Source organism: Glycine max, chromosome 8, assembly GCF_000004515.6.
Source record: "Glycine max cultivar Williams 82 chromosome 8, Glycine_max_v4.0, whole genome shotgun sequence".
Classification (NCBI taxonomy): Eukaryota; Viridiplantae; Streptophyta; class Magnoliopsida; order Fabales; family Fabaceae; genus Glycine; species Glycine max.
Window position 1 is genome coordinate 39,966,507 of NC_038244.2, and position 15,284 is coordinate 39,981,790.

The following is a 15,284-nucleotide window of genomic DNA, read 5'->3' on the forward strand; positions in this document are numbered from 1 at the left end:
AGCCCCGGTTTCAATGGGAAACGGAATCATTTGGCTTTGTCTAATTATTTCCTTTTTGGTACGTTAATTACTTTGCTTGTGGACTTAATAAGAATCTTCTACCTATAATAATAGAAAATAAAGTATTAGTCACCAAAAAGAAAAAAGAAAAGGCAGTGTTAATAATGTGTTCCTTAACATAATATTTTTAATATATTATTATGTTATCGAGGGATCTAAATATTAGTTAGATAAAATATATGATATATGGTAAATTTTTTATACTTATTTTTAATTTTCACATATAAAAAATATTTTTATATTTATTAAAATTTATTTAAAAAATATTTTTTATAGATCTCGTTTTAACTACCTTATGTTCTTATTATAACAAATAAATAATAATATCATTACTTAGTTTTTATAATAAGGAACTGAGGTAAAGGTAGCATTTAATAATTTTATATGAAATTTTGAATAAATTAAACATATTAAAAAAATGTTTAGAGAATATTTTGATATTGTGAAAAAAATTTATAGCTCATAATAGTTTGTTCATCTATCTAACCCGAGTAAAATTACACATAAAAAATGCATTTCATACTATCAATTGATATCACTGCTGTAGTAGTAACGGTATATAGATTGTGGAATAGAAAATTCTCACGAAATTAAATAATGGCCATTATGTGATCAATGTTGATAGTAGACTTGAATGATGATGGTAGAGCCGTATGTTCACCATTATTTTTGTAAATGTGGAACAAAATAAAATAATGTGATATTTTTATAATTAATAATTAAAAAATAAAATCAAAGAACCCCTTTTATGTTTTTTATTCTATTTTGATTAGTTGTACCTTTACGTTTGTTATTTGTTCGAGTAAAAGAATTTCTAAATTGATAATTGGAAATCAATTCTTCCAAGATATAAAAAAAAATCATCAAAGTAAATGCTGGCAATTAAATTATTGTAAATATGGTAAAACAAATCCAATTATTTATTATTTACTAATTATGTCAAATTTTGTTAATGAATAATTAGACAATAATTATTTCAAGATATTAAAAAAGTCATCAAAGTAAATGCTAGCGATTAAATTCTTATAAATATGGTTAAGAATCTAATTATTTACAATTTACGAATTATATCAAATTTTGTTAGTTATGAATTCATTTAATTAAAGGAATCCAAGTTCGTTGAAGTTATGAAACATTATAAAAAAAAAAAAGGTAATTGCAAAATTAACGCATAGTCCTCTATTAATAATTTTACCACCACAAACGCACGGTCACAATTTAATTTCCGCTTGCAAAAGTTACCCTGGAAAATCAAATGCTATATGAGAAGGTAAAACAAACAAGCTAACTTCAGAACATATATTCATATTTTATTACAGAACAAAATGTTATAAAAGCATGGAGAAATATAATGACTAAATAAGGAAAGAAAACGTAAAAGTTAAAGAGTCCGAGTATGATTCAAAAAAGAGAATTGTTTTATTAAAGCGTCCCTGTTAGAGTATGATTCACACTTTGGAAGTACTGGATATGACTAGGAAGAGAATTGTTTTATTAAAGCATCCCTGTTAGGATGCTATGTGGCAATTGTGTTATTAAATCAATTTTTAATTTTTTATAATTTAAAATATTTTTAAAAACTTTTTTTATTCATATTCTATACTTTCATTCCTATTTATAAAACTCAAATTAAAAGTGATGTTTATCTTTATTATAAGATCGAATTTATAACATATTTTATATTAATTATTTTTATGCTGAAATAATTAATATTTATAAAGAAAAATATCACAAGAATATGGGTTAAATTATGATTTAAAATATTTTGCAAGCCTTTTTTAAAATAAAATAAAAACTATCATGTGAAAAATTTGGAATAAGAAAATAAGATTTTCACAAACAGATAAAATTAGGTGATACTTAATAAAGTTTTGACAAATATTTTTAAGAATAAAATCAAATTTAAACTCTTGGTCTGAAGGAACATTTGAGAGAAATAAATCAAACATAGGAAGATTTATATTGGTTTGTCTCTACCATTAAAATTACGTTCAATTCTTGACAATCCACCAAATTTTTACTATTTTTACAAAGTTATAAGTATTCATTAGTGTCACTTCTAACTCATGCAACAAAGTTTATCCTCAAGTTTTTACAATTCAAGTATTATTCCAATACTCTACTAGAGGATCCACATAAATCTTCCGCTCCCTAATAAGGGAAGTCCACCAATAAAAGACATATCCTTGAAAGCTATGGGTAACCATGATACTTTTTTCTCTTCACTAATATGATGGCAAACAAAGAGTCATTCAACCTTCATTTCTCAGTCTAGATAGGCCTCAACATTATATTTTCCATGAAAATATGGAAGACTAATGTTAACCTCTTGAGACCTTCTATCATTTTCTCTTGGGAGTAATGTTTAGTATGTGACCTATGGCACCCTCTATAATAGTCGCTAAGTTCTTCACTTAAACTCTTGTAAGAGTCATGACTACTATAGGAAGCATGTTTTTCTCTTTTAATTTCTTTCATTATTTTTCTTCTTTCTTCCTCTCTTATTTTCTCTCTTTCGTCTTGACTTATTTCCTCCACTCTTTTTTTTCTTTTTCTTTTCTTTCCACAATTTATGGGATCTCAACCCATATAGTATCTTATACAAGGGGTCCTTAGGCGTAGAACTCTTATCATTAACACTAGATGAAGAATGAAGATTCATGTTGGTTCCTAAGTTATGATTCTTTCTTGTTGGAGGTTTGAAAACAAAAAGTAAAAGAAACTATAGTTGAAACTAGCCAAAATAAACACTAAAAGAGGTGTGAAAAATAAGGTAAAAACTAATTGGTAAAAAACAAGCTATCTAGGCGGTTTGACAATAGAAGGTAAAGGAAATTTAAAGCAAGCTAGACGGTTTCCTATGTGAAGCCTTAGATGACCCTTTGGAGGTCCCAACTAGCTCTTTACTTAGTCTACACGGTGTACACTAAGTTATTACACACAAATAGAAGTTTGGGTGGTCTCTTGAAGACTCCCAATACACCCCCGAAGAATGTCCAAATACAAGGAATGGCAATAGAAAAACTTCAAAACTAAATTGTTCTATTACAACAAATTTAACAAAGCAATTAAGTTCTTCAAATTTGTCTTCAATGCTTGCTTGTTTTCTCAAGAGTTTCACTCAAAATTTGGTGAGGCTTTGGTTGCTGCAAATCCAATGGTGCTCCTAGGATGGTTTACGTCCAAGACTCAAAAATATTCCTTCAAGCAACGCACCAATTTCCTCTTCCAATCCTTATTGTAGGCAACACTTAAACATACACACACAAAAAAGACAAGCAAGAAACCAAAAGGAAATTTAAAGTGACATTAATTCAATGAGATTCAAGAAAAAATAAATCAAAAGGACAACACCACAAGTCAAGGTGAAACACAGAGGAAGTCCTAGAATGACACTGGATTAGATTGACAAATTAAAAACAAGACTCAAAGCAAAATTCTAGTTATGTAAATTTAGCAACACATCTAAAAGATTAACAACTCTAAGGAGTCAAATAGGCTTGTAATACAACTCAAAATAATGAACAATTTTCAAGCAAATCAAGCATACACATTTTTGTTATTGTTCAGGACGTGTATTTTAACGTTAATCTTTATCACCTTTTCTTGCTCATTTCTTTTTCTTTTTTGTTCATTCTTTTTCAATTGTTTTCGTCTAAATGTCTATTTTATCTAGTTAAAATTTCAGCTCAAAACTCAAAGTATTCAAGCCATGGTGGAGTTAAGAAGACAATGTGCCAAAACTGACAGCAACTAGAATTTCAACCTAGAAATCAAGAGTAATGTTTATATTACTTAAGGCTTGGATAGTTACAATTTGTGTTTTCTTATGCTCAATTGTCTTGAATAACACAATTCAAGAGAGCTTAAGACTTATTTTGATTCACAAATCCAGCCACAACTCAATTTTTTCATAGACATCATATAGAAAACTCAGAAAATAAAAAATAGTTCAACAACAAAACCACTTCTAGGAATTGATTTAGAACATGTTTTGAATTAATAACATGCATGAATTAGACTCAAAATTCAAATGATAGGCTAAGAATTGCAAGAATACATGAACAAATGTATCTAGAATTCAATCAACAAAATCAAACACAAAGAGATTTATATTGGTTTGTCTCTACCACTAAGATTACGTTCAATTCTTGACAACCCACCAAGTTTTTACTAATTTTTACAAAGTTACAAGTATTGTTTAGTGTCACTTCTGACTTATACAACAAAGTTTATCCTCAATCTTTTACAATTCAAGTATTCTTTGACTATCTAGTCATTTCTGGCTCTAACATATTGACAAATCTACTGATGTTTATTTGCACATAGCTAGCCTTATCGTTTTATAGATGGATATTCAAATTAAGCATTTAGTATTTTTCTTCAGGATTTATAAGGTGTTTTGAAAGCTCAACTTAAGAATTTGCAAAGACTAAGATTGAAGAAGAATGGGAAAAGTATTTCAAATTTCAACTTGCAAATTCATGACTTTGGCTCTTTGAAGCTTCTCGTATTTATAGTCAATTTTCATAAAGTATATGTTATCTCTAAATGGTCCAAATGGACATTAAATACAAGTATTAATGCACATACAACCCATATATATTGATACATCACTTTGTTTATCTTCGTTGAGTCACATTCCAACATTGGTAAAATCACTTTTGTACAAAGCAAGTTTATTCACAACATAGTACAACAAGTAACACGTCTTTTGAGAAGAAAAGAGATGTTAATCTTTGATTGCTCTCTTACTTCCTTTGACTTCAACAAATCCTAAGGAGATATTCAAACATTCATTGCAAAGTGAATCTCAAACACCAAACATTAATTCAATCTTAAATGTTTATCAAAACTTGACATTTGTTTGCTTTCGTACGATCTATCAAACACAAATATAATGCATTATTTGATGACATATAAGACATAACTTTTAAACTTTGTAAATATTTGCATCTAACCAAAATTATTGAGGGTTTTGATTCATCTTATGACTCAACACTAGTTAAGTAAAAGAGAAACTATATTGACAACTTAAACATTTAGAAGAGAGAGGGGAACATTAATGATAATGATATTTTAAAAAAAAATATGTTTATCATAAATTTATTGTTATTAATTAAAGGCTAAAATAAATAATTCATCCTTGTGAAATTGGCAAAGTTCAATTTTGTTCCTGCAAAATATTTCATTCTCCTAAAATTATGTGTTATTTTTTTTGCCGAGAGCAAGGTTTAATTGTATCCGAACTTATGATGATGGTTTTTTACATCAGTTATGTGTACAACTGATGTAAACATAATGTTTTCTATGAATATAAATTATGTAAATGTAATATTTTTTACATTAGTTATTCCTATAAACCAATGTAAAAATAGTTATACACAATATAAAAAAATCCCAATGACATATACACATAAATAATAAATTATAAATATATTAAAATATAAATCATTAAATTTTTCTATCAAAAATTAAAATTATTTACTTTGACTTCAATGATCATAGAGGAGCAAGACATCGAAGTTGAGCCTAACCCAAACGGATGCAGATCCTTCCCTGTAGTATATGTCTCCAGCCTTATTAGTTTTCTAAATTTCTTTGTTTTTCTGGAAAATTTCTTCAACTTCCCTAAAATTATTTATATTCCCTCTAAATTATGGTTGCTTGGTCAAGGTTGTGGTGTTGAAGTGACCTTCGAGTGTGTACAATGCTAATTAAACCCCAAGATTGACCTGACCGATTCGATCGTGAACCGAAGGTCAAGGCAGGTCAAACTTCTTATCAAATCACTCATGTAATAAACCCGATGAAAGCTGGTGTGACTCGTGTGAACCGGTGGGGTTTGTGTCTAAACCTATGACCCATTGACCCAGACCGATTCTTTTCTTTTGTTGTGATGTTATTGGAACATATGTTGTTGTTGTTGCTGCTTCTTGGGAACATGTGTTGATACTACCAATTGTACCTTATGTGAATATGTTTTGCTTTAAATTTAACAAAAAAAAAACATAAGTGACTCCATCAAGGATTGAACCTGCACCCTCAAAATCCATTTAGCCACAAGTTTACCACTAAACTAATAATAGGGTAAATACACAAACTAGTCTTTGAAAGTGTATTTTGTTGACAAATCAATCACTTAAAGATAGAAAACTATTTTTTTTTGTCACTAAATGTATAAAAATGTTGACATATTAGTCCTACCATTAGTTTGGTCCGTGAAGTCTAACATCTCTGCTGACGTGGCAAGTGAGGACTTAAATGTCAGAAGAAAAATCTGTCAATTGGGTAGCTGACCCAACATGACCAATTTGTCATCAAAATGTTGATGAACTAATTTGTTATTTTTTAAATTTATTTCCTCTTTTCTTCCTTTATGATCTTTCTTCCTTTCTCATTCTCTTAGACCAACGTTGGTCACTGTGAAAAGATATTTCCGACGACCTTTCCCTCTTTTTTGCTCCTTATTTTTATTTTTCCTGAAATATTTTTTTATGAGGCTTATGTCTAGTGAAACAACCTTTTTTGCAGGACTATTGCATCTAATTCCATAGCCACTATAAGCATCCAATTTTCTATGCAAACCTTGTTAAGTACGTTGTGGTGGAAACTATTTGCCCTTAAAATTTTTGTAAAAAGCTAAAGTTGTGCAAGAAGAAACCAGAGATGTCATGGTGCACTACTGTTAGTTGTTATATACGACTAACTTTTGTATTGAATAATTTCATTAAATTAGCATCTTTCCCCCAATTTATAGTTCTTTTTGTAAGAATTATACATATTTTTATGTTTAGTTTGGTTTTACTCAGTAGATACTCCTAATTTTGTGAATTAATGTGAATCAACTTCAGTTTCAGACCAAAAGAAGAGAAGGTCTAACAACTGGTGTCTCGTTAAGCGAGGCATATACGCTTAGCAAGTGACATCCGCTAAGTGAGGCACTCAGCTCGCTTAGCAGATTGGGAAACCCTAGAAGATGATCAATCTTAGATGCACGCGTCCAGCGCGCCACCAGCTCTCCCAACGAGTCGTTTGTCCTTTCTGGCGCTCAGCGTGCCCAGCTCGCTAAGCCAAAATTCACTAACTCGCGCTTAACGAGCCAAACTCACTAAGCGAGCCTTTAGAATCTGAAACGTTAAGGAACCTTTAGAACACTAAAGTTGGCATAAAAAAAGAAGGGAGTTGAAAAACAGAGCAAGAGAGGAAGCTAGAACGACAGAGCCTTAGCCTTTAAGAGAGTTTAGGTTAGAGGAGTGATTTTAGGGTTCTAGAGGTTGAAGGAGACATCCTCAACCATTTGTAGCCTTTATCTTTCCTCAAAATCTATCCTTTGTGCTGAAAGTTGCTAACTTGTAATGGAAGACTAAATCTCTTGTTGAAGAGTTCTGCTGAACCTTTGATGTAATATTCTCTTACTATCTATTTAAAGTTGTTTTTATGTGTTCATTGCTTCTATCTGTACTTATTTCTGTTTGCTTGTGGCTTGATCACCCATTTGTATGCATAGTTAGGATTTTTAGTACTGGAAAGTGCTTTAAAGCCTTAGAACTTGATAGAGCAGGCTAGAGAACTGTATGTCTGGGACGGAGTGCAATAATTTAATTTCTATTATGTTGTAATCTTAATGCGACTCGTTTAGACTAAGTTTGTTGAGGGATAAAGGACGAAGTTTAGATAGAGTTAGGCCTATTCACTCGAGGGATCTTGGTTTGGGTAATTTATTTTCAGCATAAGAACACTAAGACAACGTTAAATAGAGAAAAATATTTAGCAACATCAAAGTAAGTTCAGTAGAATAACCTAACGCTTTCACTTGACTGTTTCACTTCTCAACTTTTAGATATTTTAATATGTAGTTAATTAGACTTTTAGACAAAAACCTTACTCAACATTTACTTGCTTTATACAAATGTTTGCTCATTGAGCATATATTTTCTAAATGAAACAAGTTCCCTGTGATTTGATACTTGGTTCATACTGTTTTATATTACTTGTGCGACTCAGTATACTTGCTGATTAGCATCGCGGATTATTATCGAAAAAGATTACTCCCAAACAAGTTTTTTTCGCGAAACAACTACTAAGTCAAACTAGATTGTTTTTAAGTAAAAAAAAAGAGGTAGAAAAAAAATAAATGTTTTCTAATAGTTCCTTCGATTAACCACAAAACAAAATCGAATCAATGTTCCATGTGAGAAACGTAATTGGTTAAAGAAAATAGTGAAATTGCCTTTTGGCAATCAAACCTAAAAAATTATTCTTTCGCATCCTGCATCAATTTACCAGCAAACTCTGTATATTGTTACCAACGAGGACGTGGTTGTCCTCGCTAAACACCCTATGGTTGTTTGGCTTTTCACGACAGAGGTTGTCGTTGTCCATACAGGGCAAGTTGTCGTGGATGTGCCACATGGTGTGATTGATCTCGACAACATACCTGGTGGGGAGGACGGTAGCCTCAGTTCTACCGATGAGCTTGTAGACAGTGATGAATAGTATCGGGTTGACCCTTTTGCTGTCGATGAAGAGGGAGTAACACATGTCTTTATGGCACTTCTTTGGTTCCCTAAGCACAATGGATGCGTCCATGGGAATTAGTAGGCATAGTGGAGATGGAGAAAGAGTGAAAAAAAAGGAATTAGTTTTGTTGCACTAAGAGTGTGATTATTGAGCACAAAACTTTTGGACCACTATTGGAAATATTTTTTTACGGTGGCCTGTGGTGGTCCAAGAGAAGAAGGAAAAGGAAAGAAAGAGTATAGAAGAAGAAAAGAGAGAATAAATTCCAAAAATGGCAAATTAGTCCAACGACATTTTGATGACAAATTGGTCTTGTCGATTTAGCTACCCAATTGATAATCTTTTCTCTTGACATTTATGCCCTCACTTGCCATGCTAGCAAAGACATTAGACTTCACAAATCAAACCAAAAATAAGACTAATCTGTCGGCATTTTTACACATTCACGGACAAAAAATAGTATTCCATCTTTTAGGAATTAATATGTCAATGAAATACACTTTCAAGGACAAATTTAACTGTTTATCCATAATAATAATAATAATAATAAGGGTGAATAACCATTTTCGTCCCTGAATGTATAATTCACTAACAAATTCATCCCTAAAAAATTAAAATTCAAAATTTAGTCTCAGAAAGTAAAGATGCGAAGATGTTTGAAACCTAAAGAAGCTTTGTTCCGAAACTCCAAGAACCAACGTCCTTCATCTCACTCTCAAATTCAAAGGAACACTATTAATCAACATATTAGTAACGACAACAACACCCATATCCTTGACAACCTTACCCGTTTCCATGTCGCACGTAATCAAGTCGAACATGCTCGCCATGTGTTTGAAAAAATTCCAAAGCCAAGTGTTGTTTTGTGGAACATGATGATCCGAGCTTATGCTTGGAATGACCCATTTCTACAATCTATTCATCTGTACCACCGCATGTTACAACTCGGTGTCACACCCACTAACTTCACCTTCCCTTTTGTTCTCAAAGCATGTTCAGCTCTGCAAGCAATTCAAGTTGGGAGACAAATACATGGCCATGCCCTCACACTTGGCCTGCAAACTGATGTCTATGTTTCTACCGCTTTGCTTGACATGTATGCCAAATGTGGGGATTTGTTTGAAGCACAAACAATGTTTGATATCATGACCCACAGGGATCTTGTCGCGTGGAATGCAATCATTGCCGGTTTTTCGCTACATGTTCTTCACAATCAAACAATACACTTAGTTGTCCAAATGCAGCAAGCGGGAATAACGCCAAATTCTTCAACTGTTGTATCTGTTCTACCCACAGTTGGACAAGCTAATGCCTTACACCAGGGGAAGGCTATTCATGCTTACTCTGTAAGGAAAATCTTCAGTCATGATGTGGTTGTTGCAACTGGGCTTTTGGATATGTATGCCAAGTGCCATCACTTATCTTATGCCCGGAAAATCTTCGATACCGTGAACCAAAAGAATGAGATATGCTGGAGTGCTATGATTGGGGGATATGTCATTTGTGACTCCATGAGAGATGCTTTGGCCCTTTATGATGACATGGTATATATGCATGGCTTGAGCCCTATGCCAGCCACTCTTGCAAGCATACTTCGAGCATGTGCAAAGCTCACTGATCTAAATAAAGGGAAAAACTTGCATTGTTACATGATTAAATCAGGGATAAGTTCAGACACAACGGTGGGAAACTCACTGATTTCAATGTACGCCAAGTGTGGGATCATAGATGACTCACTTGGGTTTCTTGATGAAATGATAACAAAAGACATTGTGTCTTATAGTGCTATCATTTCAGGATGTGTGCAAAATGGCTATGCAGAGAAAGCTATACTTATTTTTCGGCAGATGCAGTTGTCTGGGACCGACCCAGATTCAGCAACCATGATAGGTTTGCTTCCAGCTTGTTCGCATTTGGCCGCTCTACAACATGGGGCATGCTGCCATGGGTACTCAGTCGTTTGAGGCTTCACTGCAAATACATCCATTTGTAATGCCATTATTGACATGTATGCAAAGTGTGGAAAGATTCATATCAGTCGGCAAGTTTTTGATAGAATGAAGAAGAGGGATATTGTTTCGTGGAATACAATGATAATTGGTTATGCCATTCATGGGCTATACATAGAAGCCTTTTCATTGTTCCACGAATTACAGGAATCAGGCTTGAAGCTGGATGATGTGACCCTTGTTGCTGTTTTATCTGCATGTAGTCATTCAGGCCTTGTCGTGGAAGGGAAATATTGGTTTAATACCATGAGCCAAGACCTCAACATCTTACCAAGGATGGCACATTATATATGCATGGTTGACCTCCTGGCCCGAGCAGGAAATTTGGAGGAAGCATACTCCTTTATTCAAAATATGCCATTTCAGCCTGATGTCCGTGTATGGAATGCATTGCTTGCTGCATGTAGGACCCACAAAAATATTGAAATGGGTGAACAAGTGTCAAAGAAGATCCAGATGCTGGGACCAGAAGGTACTGGAAATTTTGTTCTTATGTCTAACATCTATAGCTCTGTAGGTAGATGGGATGATGCAGCACAAATTAGAAGCATACAAAGGCATCAAGGTTACAAGAAAAGCCCAGGTTGCAGTTGGATTGAGATCTCTGGGGCAATCCATGGATTTATTGGTGGGGATCGATCCCATCCACAATCAGTATCCATAAATAACAAGTTACAGGAATTGTTGGTGCAGATGAAAAAACTTGGATATCATGCTGATTCTGGTTTTGTTCTCCATGATGTTGAAGAAGAGGAGAAGGAACAGATTCTCCTTTATCATAGTGAGAAAATAGCCATTGCATTTGGAATTCTTAATACCAGTCCCAGCAACCCCATTCTAGTTACAAAAAATTTACGTATATGTGTTGACTGTCATACTGCAGTAAAATTTATGACTCTTATAACAAAAAGGGAGATAACAGTACGAGATGCAAGTCGATTTCATCATTTTGAGAATGAAATCTGCAATTGTCAGGATTACTGGTGAGAAAAAGAAAAGGTGGAATTGTAGGTCTATTTAGAATCACCCAGTGGCAAAAGTTCTTCTTGTGCCACTTGCTGCCTGAACCAGGTAATGTCATTTATCGGTACCTTTGTTTTAATTTTTCTTTTCTTTTTGCATAAATCCTGACAACTAAGAGTGTGTTTGTTTGCTAAATTTTAGAAGGTTGGACAACATAAACAAATTATTGATGGTAGAGATTTGGAAAAATGCCCCTTGTGTGGTACTCTATTGGTAAACTTTGATAAACGCTCAATACCCGAGCAGGCTTTTAAAATTGATAATGCTTTCTGGCCTTCTAGGCGATCTCAAACTTTGCAATTGTTATTTTGTCAAAAATAATCTCGGAACATTTTACGTACAGAGAATTTACTTGTTACTAATATAATCCAACCCGTGTTCTTCTTTAAATCTACTTTTTTCCCTCCGATAGTATCAAAAATCGAATCAATGCAATGAAAGTCTCTACCATTAGCCTGAAAGAAATTATTGTTTTTAAGAATCCTGTTCCATCTAATCCTCCTCTTTCTTCCCTGATCCCAAATTGTAATTTCTTCTTACAGTTTCTCTTAATTTCTAAAATTTGAGGAAATCAAAAGTTTTTTGGTGGTTAGATTCTGATTTTTTTTGCAGCAATGGCAAAAGCATGCAAGTCACATGAAGAAATCTTGAGTGGAGCTACCAAACATGGTTTGAAGGCTCTGCAGAAGTGCCATTTGCTTGAGGAAGCTGCTCATGCTCCTGCTATTCTAGCTCTTTCTAGACCCATCGTTTTATATTTGCTATGAACAATATTCATGCTTCTTAGGAATTACCTAATTTGTGGGACTATGCTTATACCGATTTCCACCCCTAATTATGTTTTAGAAATTTGTTCAATCATCGGTTCTGATAGAATAGTTCATGTCTACAATTTTACCCATCTTCGATTCTGCATTTTATTGGCTTTTGATTATGGGCACTATTTCCCCTTCCCTTTACATCTTTTGAATATTTTTTGGGGGGAATGGGTATTAATATTGTTGGTTGGATCATGATCTGAGTCTAGCAGTTTAACAATTGGAATGCTTTTGTTGAGTTTAATGTTGTATGTATTTATGTCTTTGAAGGGCTCTGAGTGGAAAGAGAAAGTCGAGAATCTACAAGTGGAACTTCAGCAATGCTACAAAGCTCAATCTTGGCTGTCTGAGCAACTTGTTGTGGAAGTAGCTGAGTCCAGAGCTTCAAAAGCATTGGTTCAAGAGAAAGAAGATGCAGCGGCTTATCTGCAGAAGGAATTGACTGAATTGAGGTTGCACAATGCTTCTTATGTTTTTAATGGCCTTCCATACTTTCGTTTTTTTTTTTTGAGTTTGTGGCAAATGATTGTTGAGTTAAATCATCGTTGCAGGGAAGGATGCTCTCAATTAAAGGTGGACTTGGGAGAAAAGATTAAATCTCTAGAAGTGGTTGTCAGTGAGAAATCTGAACTTAAAAGCACAACTGGAGCAGATGACTACTAAAGCCAATAAAGCTGAAGCTGAAAATAAGATGTTGATTGACCGTTGGATGTTAGAAAAGATGAAGGATGCTGAATGCCTAAATGAGTTACAATATCTTCTGATTTGCCATTTAAGCTTTTGGAATTAGATATTTAGTATTGGTCAGTGTTATCAATGGCAGAAGGCCAAAATTCCACCACATAAACACATCATTGCAGCCTATGGCACAACCATCACGAATTGCCTATGGTGGTTGGCAAAAAATCCGCCTCGCATTCCACTATGGCGGCCCGGCCATGGTGCCTCCATTTAATAACATTGGTATTGGTATACGATATACATTCTCTGTATTATTAGAACTAAGTTCTGCTGATCTTTACCTGCTTCTGATGCTTAAATGTCATTTTGCCTGATTCAGCAATGTTACGCCAATATTTGCATGTACTTCTCTGGGGACAGGATCGGTTAGTTAAAATGTGGGGATGAAAATACAGGATCCTTAAGTTCTACTCTTCATGGCTGCCTTGGATCAGCATTGGATCTCACAATCACCCACGATAATCAATCTGTCATTGCTGCAAGCAGCTCAAACAACTTGTATGCATGGGATGTCAACTCAGGCTGGGTCTGTCATACCCTTACAGGCCACACTGATAAAGTTTGTGCTGTAGATGTCAACGAGATTTCAAGTCGTCATGTTGTCAGTGCTGCCTATGATTGTACCATAAAAGTTTGGGACTTGGTGAAAGGTTACTGCACAAACATAATCATTTTTCACCAGCAACTGCAATGCTCCTTTCCTTCAGCATGGATAGTCAGACCATATTTTTGGGACATGTTGATGGTCGGTAACCTTCGGCTATGGGACATTCAGTGGAAAGTTACTTAATGGTGCTGCACATTCACTTGCAGTCACATCACTATCGCTTTCTCGAAATGGAAATGTTGTACTGACACCAGTGGAAGGGACAATTTGCACAATTTGTTTGATGTGCGATCTCTGGAAGTTTGTGGCACATTAAAAGCCAAAGTGAAACAGAGTGGCTTCTAATTGGAGTCGCTCTTGTTTCAGCCCAGATGACAATCATGTTGCTGCTGGGTGTGATACTGCTCAATTGTACAGTTTTCAAATTGGCTGGCTTATTTCTTTATCTGTTTTATGTTCATACAAGACATAATATATCATTCAAATCAGGATCGATGTATATATTGTTTTTCAAGGAGGTTTCATTTTTTTTTTTTTGCACGGCAAGAGTTTTCATTTAAACTAGTCTCAATCTCAAGTGAAACATGAGTAATTTGTGATGAAGGCATGAAGCTTTTCTGTTATACTAAAATACTAAAGTTGAATTGGCAAAAATTGTTGACACGTGTCACTGGCAGCCGCCATTAACGTCCAATTAAATAGTAACTTGGTCCCATTACCTGCGATTGCAAGTTGTCTTATTTCTAACGAGTATGTCAAAATTTGTTGTGACCAAGTTAGAGTTACATAACATGGAAATCAAGCCAGAAATTAGAGAAATAAGAGAGGATCTAATATATAGCGTGGAGACTATTTGTCTGTTGTATAATTTGCCTGCACTGCACCTTGATGTAGCATAACATTATTGCACAATATGACTCTAACAAAAGCAAGATGCATGCAGATGAACAATATAATCTACACTTACGTGGATGTTGAATCCAAACTCTCCTCCACATTCCCACCCACCTGAGAATTTAATCATGGTTGTTTGAATGTCTATGGACCAAAATTGTAAATTACAGAAACTAACCATCATGTCTATTTAGTGCATCCATGTTATGTTTGGTTTGCAGTTGAAATTACTACAATGGGTATTCCAATGTCGATTCAACAAGCAAAATGAAATAAAAGCAAATAAAATACCTCTTTTAATTCCTTCAATTTAATTAGTTCAACCCTTCACTTATCAGAATTACTTTTACCCGTTAAAACCTCCTAACTTTCCCTTTCTACCTACGTTTATATAAATCATTCTTGTTTATGATTTGTACTTGTGATGGTAGACATTGAAACAATAGAAAACTTTCCTTCCTTGGTACGTAAATCCAAATCGAGAATGTGAAAGAAAAGATTTGATCAAGCAATGTATGTTTGCTGCTGTTCTTGTTGTTGAGAAGAAAAGTCTTGAATTATGCAACCATCGGAGATACTCATTAATATATAATTAAAAACAACTTAATT

General features: G+C 33.8%; 2 pseudogenes; both read left to right on the forward strand.

The window, feature by feature from the left end:
• LOC100779454 (pentatricopeptide repeat-containing protein-like) lies at positions 9,227-11,792 on the forward strand (annotated as a pseudogene).
• On the forward strand, positions 13,362-14,533 carry LOC100779996 (autophagy-related protein 16-like; annotated as a pseudogene).
• The last annotated feature ends 751 nt before the right edge of the window (positions 14,534-15,284 follow it).